Source organism: Erpetoichthys calabaricus, chromosome 5 (genome assembly GCF_900747795.2).
Source record: "Erpetoichthys calabaricus chromosome 5, fErpCal1.3, whole genome shotgun sequence".
In the NCBI taxonomy this organism is placed as follows: Eukaryota; Metazoa; Chordata; class Cladistia; order Polypteriformes; family Polypteridae; genus Erpetoichthys; species Erpetoichthys calabaricus.
Genome location: NC_041398.2, coordinates 21,896,027 through 21,907,227, shown reverse-complemented (window position 1 = coordinate 21,907,227; position 11,201 = coordinate 21,896,027). Strand labels below are relative to the sequence as shown.

General features: G+C 40.9%; 1 non-coding gene and 2 pseudogenes across 1 annotated transcript; 1 reads left to right on the top strand and 2 right to left on the bottom strand.

The window, feature by feature from the left end:
- LOC114643242 (uncharacterized) lies at positions 1-155 on the bottom strand (annotated as a pseudogene).
- A 925-nt stretch (positions 156-1,080) lies between these two features.
- Positions 1,081-1,199, top strand: LOC127528038 (5S ribosomal RNA). Its single transcript, XR_007935190.1, has one exon. It is a non-coding gene; the product is annotated as a 5S ribosomal RNA (ribosomal RNA).
- A 687-nt stretch (positions 1,200-1,886) lies between these two features.
- LOC127528056 (uncharacterized) lies at positions 1,887-2,040 on the bottom strand (annotated as a pseudogene).
- Positions 2,041-11,201: the final 9,161 nt, after the last annotated feature.

Sequence of the window (11,201 nt, the reverse complement as noted above, 5' to 3'; positions counted from 1 at the left end):
GCGCGAACGCAGTCCCCCACTACCACAAATTATGCAGTCGAGTTTCCCGCATTTGGGGAAATCGCAGGGGTCAGCACACCCGGAGTGCAATGGATGAGCCTCGCCCTGGGAGAACCACCTTAGTGATCATGGTATCTCCCCTGCCAGGTAAGTATGAGTTGTACAGCCCGTCGCTCAACCTCCCTCTTCCGCGGCTTCATCGCTCGCCGGCGGGCGACGTGCCCCGCCGTCCTCGGACCTTCGGGGTCCTTCGGGCTCCTTCGGCCTGCTTCGGGCTCCATCGGCCTCCGGAGCGCGCGCGCGTGCGCACGAGCTAGCAGCAGATCTGACGCCCCTGTGCTCCGTGACCCGGATGATGGGGTTGCACCGACCTCACCTCCTTGATTAGACAGGTTTCGCCAGCAAACCCAAGGTGCACCTCGCTCTTATGCAAACCAACCACCCATTTCGGGAGCTTATTGGTTGGAAGAGAAATAGAAGAGGAAGAGACTGGGCGGGACGCTGAATGAGAAACAGCCGCCCAACAGCTGGGACAGGCGGCAGGAGGCAAAGCTGCGAAAGAGGAAGGAGACCCTGCGCTCTGGAGGGAGAGAGAGAGAGAGAGAGAGAGAGAAAGAACCCCTCGGCGTGGGCGCTCGCGCACAGCAGCGAAGCACCCTCGGGAAGGGAGATGTGGGGCAGCGCTGCGTACACGTCCGAGACGAGAGCCGGTGCTTGCCCTTTGATGCCACTGTGGGATTCCACGTTAGGAAGGACACGAGGTTGCCGGCTATATCTGGAAGATGCCTATCTATCTATCTATCTATCTATCTATCTATCTATCTATCTATCTATCTATCTATCCACGGGGGGTGGCGGGATTTGGTCGGCGACAGCGAGAGAGCCGACAGAAGGGGACCAGCATAAAGGATAAAGAACATTTAAATTGAAAAATCATTCTGAAAATTTCAAAAGAAACAATAAAAATGGAAGAAAGATAAGGGAGAAATAAAACAGAAAAAAAAAAAAACATTGGGCTGTCGTTTAGTAAAGAGGGCTTCCAACCTTGCCTATATGGGGAGAGAAAAACTTGCCGCTCTCGTTTACGGCCATACCACCTTGAATACGCCCGATCTCGTCCGATCTCGGAAGCTAAGCAGGGTCGGGCTCGGTTAGTACTTGGATGGGAGACCGCCTGGGAATACCGAGTGCTGTAAGCTTTTGCCTTTCTGCCAGCAGGGGTCACCCTTTTCGCTGTCTTTTTCTTTTCCTCCTTTCACCCGTGTCAGAAAGTTGGCACTTGGCAGCAAGTAAAGCAGCTTGAAATAAGTAAAGTTGCACAAAAAGGATGGATGGATGAAAGAAAGAAAGAAAGTGCACTCAGTTCCACTTCTCTCCACTTTATTCTCTTCACATCACTCACTGTTCCATGCTGCTGTCAAAGGAGGTGAGAGAACTTAAAAATATTAATAATGCAGTAATGGTACACATGTGGGTAGGTAGAAATAAATAAATAAATAAATAATGAATCAATTTCTTATCATTTTTTTTTTATAGGGGGGAGTTTCCTTTATATAAATTCAATAACTAAATTATTAATTAATTAATTAATCAATTAAAATTAATATTTTTTTTATCATTATTTTTAGGGGGGGGGCTGTTCCTTTAAATAAATCAATAAATAAATAATCTTTAGGATCTTCTGTATTTATCACAGGTTTAAGTACCTTGCTCATGGGAAAGGCGCTATATAAATAAAATTTATTATTAGTATTACTATCACTTTGATGTCCCACTTCTGCTGTTGTCTCTGCGGCTCCTGCTTCATTTTCACCCAAATAACCAGTTTCCACTCCACAACGAAATGATAAAAAGCTTTTTCAGTCTGTCTTTTGAACCAAAGTTATCAGGGGAGAGCGCGAACGCAGTCCCCCACTACCACAAATTATGCAGTCGAGTTTCCCGCATTTGGGGAAATCGCAGGGGTCAGCACACCCGGAGTGCAATGGATGAGCCTCGCCCTGGGAGAACCTTTTTTTTTTTTCTTCCATGTCTAAGTTCCATTACTGAGAACAAACACTATTTTGCTTGTCCTTTTTTCACTTACATTTAATTTTTCTTTTTCAGTTTCTTAGCTTTGAGCACACACACAACGTCTGGCCAATTTGCTAATCCACTGTAACCCATCACCATTTCACCACCGTGACACAACAATTTTTTTTTTTTTTTACTTTATGCTAAGAATCTTTACCTTTTTTTTCTATATATTTTTATTTCTTTCTGCTTCTTCTTTTATCTTCCATTACTCCCGTATCTCTTTTTCACATCTCTGTAACAGTCTTTGTTTTGTTATTTTCTTATTATGTATTATTAATTCATTCCTAAACCACCACATATTTTCTTTTATGACACTAACCATTTTCCATTGCCTTATTGACATTTTTTCATTTAGCTCCTTTCCTACCAAACCATATAGTACACCTTCTTTTGTAATATCTTCAAACTCTAAATCCCCTTTCCATTCCCTTCCCACATATCTCCACACCTCTTGTGCATATCTGCAGTTCCAGAATACATGCTCTGCAGTCTCTGCTTCTAAACAACTAGAGGGCTCTGCCCCCTGCTCGCTTCGCTCGCCAACCCCTGGCGTTGGGACATGACAAAGAGTGAGATGTATGAATTAGATATAGAATAGTGTGCAGCTTTGGATGATGCGCATAGAAATAACAAATAGAGTGTTTGGCATATATTAATGTTTTATTGGAATATTTCTTTGTATACAACATTAGTAGTAAAGATGGTGTCTTGTCCTTGAATGAGTCTTCCTTGGCATGGATCATTTATAATTTTAACTCTAACGTCAGATGAACGTCGAACACGTGAGAAGGCAACATAAAGTTGTCCATGTCCAAAAACAGGTTCAGAGAGGTAGATGTCAACCTTGTCCATGGTTTGTCCGTGTGATTTGTTGATGGTCATGGCAAATGCAGGTTTAATGGGGAACTGTCGCCGTTTCAATGTAAAAGGTAATTCTAGGTCAGAACTTGTAAGGTCAATTCTAGGAATGAGAACAGTATTGTTAGCATGTGATCCTGTAAGAACTGTTGCTTGAATAACATTGCGTGTCATGGTGTTGACGACTAACCGTGTGCCATTGCATAAACCCTGTTTAGTGTTAAGGTTTCTTAATAGCATGATTATTGTTCCGTTTTTATGGGCAAGGTTGTGTTGTGGTAATCCGGCTGGGTTAATAGTGTTCAAATATTCTAAGGGGAAATTTATATGTTCATTGTCGTCATCAGAGTCAACTTTGTCAGAGCTTAGAAAGATCTGTGTCTCTCCAGGAAGTAATGAAATGACCTGGTTATTAATGTGATTAACATTAATATTTTTTGAACATAATATAGTGCGTTGTGTTAAAAGGGGTATTTGGTCTAATGTGATTGCTGTTCCAAATATCTCTTTTACTAAGTCGTCTGAGATAAATTCATGGATACACGTGATCGTCTCTGTGCCTGCTGTTTTTTAATTCTTGAAATTGTAGCACTCCATCCTTCCTGTCCAGTTGGAAATAATATGGGGTATGTTAAAGTATCAAGAAGCGGAAAGCAAATGTCTATGCGTTGGAATGTAGGTGTGTTGTTTTTATCAGGACGTAAATGTAGAACAATATCTCTGTGAAATGGAGGCTCACCATCTTTACTTTGAAAGACAATTGCCACTTCATTAACGACGGGCAGATTGTATCGTCTTGGATCTTGTTCTTTGTCCTTTATCAAGACCAAAGCAATTGTAGTTGCCGCTATACCTTCTGCATTTGCTTTTGTATTTGCATCCTTTTCAACTTCATGTAGCATTTTTATAGACTTAGCTAATGGGTGATTGTTTCTGACATGAGTGACGTTTCTCATTATAAGCTCTGTGCATTGTTTGTTTTCAGGAAGGTTCATGCGTTGATAGATTGCCTCATCTGGATCTAGGATGTAGATTTGTGCATATTTGCGTTGTTGATTTGTTTCAGGGTGCACTGTTCCAATGCGATGCAATATTTGTCCACATATGCGAAAGCAGTATGGGCCATTGTCTTTTGGTGGCCTGATATGTACTCCGGTTGATGGAAAAGCAAATGAACTATTGTAGGATCTAATGCAGTTCATAAAGTTTTTACTTTCAGGCACATCGTTAGTTAGAAGCTTCTGTAGATATTCAGGATATGAATGTAAAGGAGGCAGTCTAATCTGACCTTTTTGACAACAACGTGTAAATTCATTATTTGTATTGCCAGTTGTTTCTTCTGTGAAGTTAAGTGAATGACAATGATTGCAAATGACATTCATTAATCCCAATGAATTTTCCTCAATAGTGGATTCCTTATTGAAGGCGTTTTCAGCCATTTGGCGTAAGCGTTTAACAGGTGTGTGGCGTTGATGTCCGCGACGGGCATGTTTTGCTTTTTGCGTTTGATTGCCTTTTTGTTGCATGTCCATTATTTGTGACGTGCTATTTTTTTCTTTTTTTTTATTCACCTCCGCTTTGCGCAAAGTCTGTTTCAGTCTACACCGTGCATTGTTTGTATCGAGCCTTGTCCGTTTTTGTATGTCGGTCATTTGAGCTTGGTGCTTTTCGCGTCTTGCTTTTTTTTTCTGTCAGTTCATTTGCGCGTTGTTCACGTCTCCGTTTATTTATTCTGTCTCTTCGCTCCCTTTTTTGTATGTCTGATACGCGAGCTCTTTCGGTTTGAAATCGTGCTTCTTTCGATGCAGCACTTTGACACGCGCGCTGAATGCGTCAACGTTCATTGTGTCTGTCCATTTGGGCACGTCTCTGTAACGGTGTCACTTGTGCTTTGCGTTTTTTGATCCGAGACATTTTTTCTCCCGGTGTTTCAGAAGCGCGTTTTATGCGCCGCCGTCTATTTTCTTGTTTCTTTCGTGTTCATGTGTTTGTTCCCGTTATCCTTTCCGAATCGTTTTGTACCCGTGACCGTGTATTCATGACTTGTTTCTTTCTCAGCATGCGAAATATGGATAAGTAATAAGGAGGATCGCACTCACTGTTAATATGTATCCTTTTCTGCAGTTGAACGGTTAATAGTGCTTTATTGAAAGGACATCCACCTATGCTGACACCTATGCCGACACCTATGCTGCCTAGTGTGAAGGTGTTGACGTTCACTTTAGAATATGTGGCTTTGGGTGTCACTTCTTATGGATGTGTGGGGGGGATCGTTGTTGCGCGAGCGTCTTCTTTCTTTTTGTGTTCCTGTGTCTTGTTTGAATCCCCCTCTTTGTGTGTGTCCCGTCCCTTGCTTGTAGGGTCTGTGGTGTGGTTTTGTGTTCTTTTTTTTTGTCTTCCATGGGCTTGTTGAATCCCCCTCTTGGTGTGTGTCCCGTCCCATCCCGTGCCTGTAGGGTGTGGGGGGGTGTGTGGTCGTGCCTTGCTGTTGTGTGCTCGTGTGTTCTTTTTTTTTGGTGTGTTTAGTTTCGTGTGCAATGTGTTTCGTGCTTTGCCCGCGTTTGACTACTTTTTTATGTGCCTTTTCCTTTATTCGGTGCTTGTTGCGCCTCATTTCTGTGACTCCTTTTTGTATGTGCTCACTCCTATTTTCTGTGGTCTTGTCCGCCTCTCGCAGCCCCTCATCCGCCTTTGTCGCCCTCTTTTGTCCGCCTTTCTCCGACTCTCGCGGACTCTTTTTGCACCTGCGCCTCTCGCGGCCCCTCATCCGCCTCTCTCGCCCTCTTTTGTCCGCCTTTCTCGGCTCCTCAGCCGACTCTCACGGACTCTGTTTGCGCCTGCGCAGTACGTCTTTTTGCAGCTACGGCCCATGGCCGGATGTGCCTGCGTCCATCATCCGGTTTAGCATTCTCGGTTAGTAATATGGATTGTCTCCTGGACACATTTTACTTTTAACCACTCTCCTTTTGTACATAAATGTATTCGTTGGTAAAATTTCATTTACTATCATCCACCCCAAATCTTTTTGTCTATTTGTTAATTCTTTATTTGACGTTTGTTGCCACACTTTTCTTACTTGCTCCTCCGTAAGTACTTGAATTTTCCTCATTGTTTCCTTTTTTTCTATGTATTTCTTTAATTCTCTTTTTTTTCCCCACATTTTTGAATCTCCTCCCTCCCATTCATACCCTTGTAAACATTTTTGTATAATCTTATAGTGTTTTGGCACATTAAACGCCATAGGTCTGTTATTAGTTATTTTTAACAGTTTCGCTTTTCTTAGTTCCGTCCCTAGTAAATATCTCAACATATCTGCAAATTTTCCTCTTTTATTTATTGCCAAATTCACCACCGTTGCTGTATGTTTTAGTTCCAACTCCTTTTCAATATTTGGAAATCCTTTACCTCCATTTTCTTTGGTCTTCATTACCTGTTTCCTAGCCAGTTTTTCTCACTTTGAATTCCACAGAAATACAAAACAAGTTCTTAAAATCCTTTTTAGTATTTTCTTTGGCGGATAAAAAACAGTTGCTAAATATGATAATTTCGGTAGAATGATTGCTTTAACCAACAATATTTTCCCTTCCATTGTCAAATGTCTCAAACTCCAGACCCCTATTTTTTGATTGATCTGGTTTAACATTCCCTTCCATTCCTCCTTTTCTGTGTTGACATCTCCAAAAGTAATCCCAAGTACTTTCACCTTATCCGTAAGTCTTATCTTTTCTTTTGGTTCTTCTTTCCATTTTCCCCATATCCTACATTCACATTTTTTTAAGTTTAAATTTGACCCTGAGGCCCTACAAAAACTTTCAGTGTGTTCTATTATTTGCTTTACACTCCAAGCGTCCCTTATTAATACTGTGATGTCATCCATATAAGCAAACAATTTAATCTGCTGGCCTCCACTTCCCGGAACTTCAATTCCTCTTATATTATTGTCATTTCTTATCATATTCAACAAAGGCTCAATACTTAACACAAATAGGACTGCTGACAAAGGACACCCTTGCCGTACTCCACATTCGACTTTTATTTCCTCCGTCAGCCTGTTGTTTACTTTTATTCTACTTCCTATTCCATTATATATTGCCTTTAGCCATCCCACAAATTTTTCTGGCACTCCCATTTTTTGTATTACCTTCCACATATACTTATGTGCGACCTTATCAAAAGCTTTTTCCAAATCTAAGTTGATTAACCCTACATCCAACTTTTTTTCCTTCATTGCGCTAATACAGTCTCTTATCACACACAGATTTTCTGCAGCGCTCCTCTCCTGTACCACACAAGCCTGTTCTTCTTTTATTATATCCCCCACATATTCTTTCAAACGGTTTGCCATGACTCTTGTCAGTATTTTGTAGTCCTGACAAAGTAATGTGATTGGCCTCCAATTTTTAACCTCTTTTTTGTCATCCTGCTTGGGAATAAGCGTTATCACTCCACTTTTCATTGTATTTGTCATTTCACCTTGTTTTAAAATTTCCATAAACAAGACCAGTACATCATTTTTTAAAATCTCCCAAAAGGTCAAATAAAATTCGATCGGTAAGCCGTCAATCCCTGGTGTTTTTCCTCTGCTGCTCATTTTGACAGCCGCTTCAACTTCTTCCATTTTTATTTCCTGACATAACATTTTTCTTTGTTCTTCTGTATAAAATCGATCTATAGTTTTTTCTATATTATCGATATACTCATTCTCAATCTCTTTTTTTCCATACACGTCTCTATAATGATTTAAAACTATTTCCATTATTTCTTTATTTCCTTTTTTGATGTCTCCATTTTTATCCATCATTTCTTCCATTCTTAATTTTTTCCTCCTCTCCTTTATTTTCTTAAAAAAAAACCTGGAGCACTTTTCTCCTTCTTCTTGTTCTCTAACTCTACTTTGAAATTTTATTTTTTCTTCTTTTTTCCTGAATAATTGTTCTAGTTCTTGTTTTATTATTCGTATCTGTGTTTCATTATAATCTTCTCTACTATAATCTCGTTCAAGATTTTCCTGCCATCTTTTTATGTCTTCCTTGTCTTTTTTGCTCTGTTCTCTGCCTTTCTTTTGGAAATTTTTCTTTTTGTATTTTTCTTCATTAGCTCCCACCACTCTCTTTGTGTCCCACACCATTCTTTTAAAGTTGTCCATCCTTTATAATACTGCTTATACTCCTCTCTTATTTTCTTGTCCTCTAACATTTTTACATTCAACTTCCATTGGAAGTCTTTGGGCTCGTCATCACTCCCTTTTTCTACTTCCACCTTCAACATACAATGATCAGTAAAAAACACTGGCTGCAATTTACATTTCTTTGGTTCATAGGTCTTATCTGTAAAAATATAATCTATTCGAGAGGATTTTTTTCCTACTCCTCTCCACGTAACCCCTTTTTCTTCACCTTTCAATTTTCTATATACATCTATCATGTCACAATCTTTAACAATTTCTCCTAGTTTTTTTGATGATTTGTCCATTTGTTGTTCTTTATTTTTTTGTTCATTTGAACAATTAAAATCACCAACAACAATTAGATTTTTTTCATTTGCCATTGTAATTTCTAAGCATCTGAATATTTCCATTCTCTGGACTGGCGTTGTTGGTGCGTATACATTTATCATATTCATAGTATTATTCCCTTTTACCAGTTTTACTTTCATTAATCTCCCTTTTATAATTTCTTCCGAACCTTTTATTTCTATCTCCTTATTCTTTATTAATACCCCTATTCCTGCATTTTTATTTTCATTCGTTCCTGAAAATACTGAGTTACCTTCTTTCCAATCCTTTGCATACTTTTCATACGATTTTTCGCCCGGTAAACTACATTCTTGTAAACAAAAAACATCTGCCGAAATATCTTTCAAAAAAGAAAAAACAATTCTTCTCCTCTCTTTCCTCTGGATACTTCTGACATTAATTGTTACTATTTTCAATTTCATTTTTTCTTCCCAGTGTTTTTTCTACCTCCCCTTCTATTCTCCCCTTATTTACTCCCGCTGCATTTTTCTTGGCTTTTTTTGTGCCTTTTCTCTCTACTTTCCACTCCTCTACTCCCTTCATTCCTGTTGTGGACAAGAACCCTTTCATATCTTTAGTTTCTAAAAAGGATGGTGTTGTTCCCCATTCTTGGCATATTTTCTCCATTTCTTCCACCTTTCCAGAATTTCCTGGAGATAGTAAGTCAGGGCCCCATTTCCGTTGTAACGTGGGGTTAATTTTCATTTCCCCCATTTCTTCTCTCATCTTCTCCTGCACTATATTTTCTACCATCGCCTTTGCCGGTGATTGGCATACACTTGCAGTGCCACTCAATATTTCCATTATTTCTTCAGTGTGGAAGAGTATATCCTGCGAATACTGGTCAATCCTGCTTTCAGCACTGTCTTTTTCTGTCTTGTCTTCCATAAAATTCCACACATCACTCTCTCCACAACTCTTTACCTCTTCTTTTTCTTCCTCCATCTTTCCGGTTGTCGGTTCTGGATCTTCTTTACCATTTGTTCTCCTTTCACCTCCTAGTTTTTCCTCTCTCTGCCTTTCTTCCCCTTCCATCTCCTCTTCTGATTCTTCATCCAACAGTGCTATGACCTGATCAGTCTTATTTACTTTAACAATATTCGCATATGAGACAGGGCAGTCCTTAAAGGCATGTGCCTCCTGTCCACATAAATTGCAGATTATTTGTTTTCTACATTCCCTGGTGCTATGTCCTTCTTCTTTACAGTTCCGACATTTTACTACTATGCATTCCAAAACCTTGTGACCCTCCTTACCACACCTCCTACACACTTGAGGCTGGCCAGGATAGAACACATGTTCTCTCACTGCTCCTATCTGTATAACGGGGGGCAGGTGTATCACCCGATCTGTGTCCCTCTCTTTCTTCAAAATTATATCAAATTTATACAGCCCATTCTTAATACCGTCATCATCAGTCATCTGCATACTATTCTTGACATCACAATACTGCAATAACCACGTGGAAATATCTTGAATTTTAACTTTTTCTGTATACATGATAACATTTACTTTTTTATCAAGTCTATCACTCAATGGGACGATCAAAAATTTATCCAAAATCAAGTTCACCTCTTTCTCCCTCTCTACTGTTCGCACACATTTGGCATACAAATATCTTGTCTTAAAAACCACTTCAAAAGTAGTTTTTCCTGGAAAGGCAAATAGAAAATCAATCTCACCAGGGATGAACTTTAAAGTCTTCTGCAAAACCTCAATACTGAACTCTTTTCTCTCCATTTGTTCTTCCTTCAGCTCAAAACGAACCACGTTCCTCCTCTCTCTCCCATCAATTGGAATCCGTGATGCTGGTCTTCCTCCTCCTCTTCCAACTTCCGATCCATCTTCTCTCTCCAATCCCATTCTTCTGTTGGAACCACCAAGTAACACCATTTCCGCCATCCTTCTCCTAAAAATTGAATTCGCCGCGCACCAAGGGAAACAGAAAAACAGGGTGGTGGACAAGCCAACCTACCCAGCTCTGGATCCAAGGCCGTGGGGCGCTCCCTACACCTGACAGCGAAGAACCAAAGGTATCTCCCCTGCCAGGTAAGTATGAGTTGTACAGCCCGGCGCTCAACCTCCCTCTTCCGCGGCTTCATCGCTCGCCGGCGGGAGGCGTACACCCACCCCCCCAGTCCTCGGTCCTTTGGGGTCCTTCAGGCTCCTTCAGCCTTCTTCAGGCGCCCCGAGAGGGGTCAGTTTTTCTCCACCCATATAGGCAACGTTGAAATCCCACTTTACTAAACGACAGCCCAATGTTTTTTTTCTGTTTTTTTTCTCCCCTTTCTTTCTTTCTTTTGAAATTTTCTGAATGATTTTTGAATTTGAATGTTCTTTGTCCTTCGTGCTGCCCCCCTTCTGTCAGCTATCTCGCTTACGGCGAACAAATCCCCCCACCCCCGTTCTTCCCCATAGATAGATAGATAGATAGATAGATCTCGTCCAGCTGTTCAGATAGGGAGCCTGCAACTTTGCAACTGGAGGCATCTTCCAGAAAGAACCGGCAACCCCGTGTCCTTGCTAACGACTCTCGTGTCGGACGTGTACACAGCGCTTCCCCAGATCTCCCGGCGGCCTCGGTCCACGTGCCCGGGTCTGGAGGTGCCGCTCACGGTGAGTCTTTCCCTCTTCCAAGCGCAGGGTCGCGGAGAACAGTTTGATAAATATCATGCATGGGAAAAACTTTGCGTGGTATATATGGAACGTATCTTTAGAATATTTTGTTTATTTATTATCACAGTACTGTACA